Genomic DNA, 1,502 nt, shown 5'->3' with positions numbered 1-1,502 from the left:
GTATACACCCCCCTATGTTAAAATACAGGGGACATAAGTATACACCCCCCTATGTTAAAATACAGGGGACATAAGTATGCACCCCCCTATGTTAAATTCCCATTGAGGCCCATTTTTATATTAAAGGCCAGTTATTTAATGGATCAGGATGCAGCCTGATAAAGTTCCCTTGACCTTTGGAATTTATATATACATATATATTTATATATATTCTCACCAGAGCAGATTTGACTGAGTTCATTGATTTCTTCATGAACTCTGAGGAGGAGGAGGTCCTGCAAGATTTCCTGCTGCTGTTCCTCAGCCTGCACCCCGAGGAGCTCCAAGTGATGGTCCTTCAGTCTCAGCAGGGCGCGCCCTGGAAGGGAGGGGTGCATGAGGGAGGATTCATTCATTCACAAATGGGATAACATGAAGACAGCATGAGGGCAACATGAAGACAGCATGAGGGCAAAATGAAGATACCATGAGTGCAACATGAAGACAGCATGAGGGCAACATGAAGACAACATGAGGGCAACATGAAGATACCATGAGTGCAACATGAAGACAGCATGAGGGCAACATGAAGACAGCATTAGGGCAACATGAAGACAGCATGAGGGCAACATGAAGACAGCATGAGGGCAACATGATGATACCATGAGTGCAACAAGAGGGCAAGATGAGGGCAACATGAAGACACCATGAGTGCAACAAGAGGGCAACAAGAGTGCAACAAGAGAGCAACATGAAGATACCATGGGGGCAACATGAAGATACCATGAGTGCAACATGAAGACAACATGAAGATACCATGAGTGCAACATGAAGACAACATGAAGATACCATGAGGGCAACATGAAGACACCATGAGGACAACATGAAGAAACCATGAGGACAACATGAAGACACCATGAGGGCAACATGAAGACACCATGAGGGCCACAAGAAGACAGCATGATGGCCACAAGAGGACAACATAAAGATACCATGAGGACAACCTGAAGATACCATGACGACAACATGAGGGCAACATGAAGATACCATGAGGACAACATGAAGACACCATGAGGGCAACATGAAGACAACATGAGGGCAACAAGAGTTGCAACATGAAGACAACATGAAGACAACATGAGGGCAACATGAAGACTACATGAATGCAACATTGAAAAAAAGGGACAAAAACATGAGAACAAGTTAAAAACATTGATCAAAAAGCGTCAACTAAAGTGTAGATTTTAAAACAACACAAGGGTTAAAGATGAAGGCCAAAATTGCCGAATACACAGGAATGAGTCGCTCCTGTCTCCTGTGTATTCTGAAGGATTGTGAACGGCAGGTTCTACGAGACGTAGAGTGAATGCGCATGTATTTGCATGTATTTATACATACGAGTCAGAAAATGACCCTATGGAGCTTTCAGGTCTTTTAGTGCGTGGTAGGCAGCAGTACCTGATATGGCGTGCTTGGTTAGGCAGTAGTACCTGATATGGCGTGCTTGGTCAGGCAGTAGTACC

The 1,502-nt window shown here is 44.3% G+C and overlaps 1 long non-coding RNA gene across 2 annotated transcripts in view; it reads right to left on the bottom strand.

Moving 5' to 3' along the window:
• LOC117961746 overlaps positions 1 to 1,486 on the bottom strand; it is a 2,181-nt gene extending 695 nt beyond the window's left edge. Inside the window, exons 1-2 of one of the 2 annotated variants that reach the window (XR_004660477.1) lie at positions 1,470 to 1,486; positions 218 to 358 (exon numbers count right to left, since the gene is read on the bottom strand). This is a non-coding gene — a long non-coding RNA (uncharacterized LOC117961746). The other variant, XR_004660476.1, reaches the window with a different exon arrangement.
• Between the last annotated feature and the right edge of the window lie 16 nt (positions 1,487 to 1,502).

The sequence above is a fragment of the Etheostoma cragini genome, chromosome 18, assembly GCF_013103735.1.
Source record: "Etheostoma cragini isolate CJK2018 chromosome 18, CSU_Ecrag_1.0, whole genome shotgun sequence".
Classification (NCBI taxonomy): domain Eukaryota; kingdom Metazoa; phylum Chordata; class Actinopteri; order Perciformes; family Percidae; genus Etheostoma; species Etheostoma cragini.
Note: the sequence above shows the minus strand (reverse complement) of the source record. Positions and strands in the feature narration are given on the sequence as shown.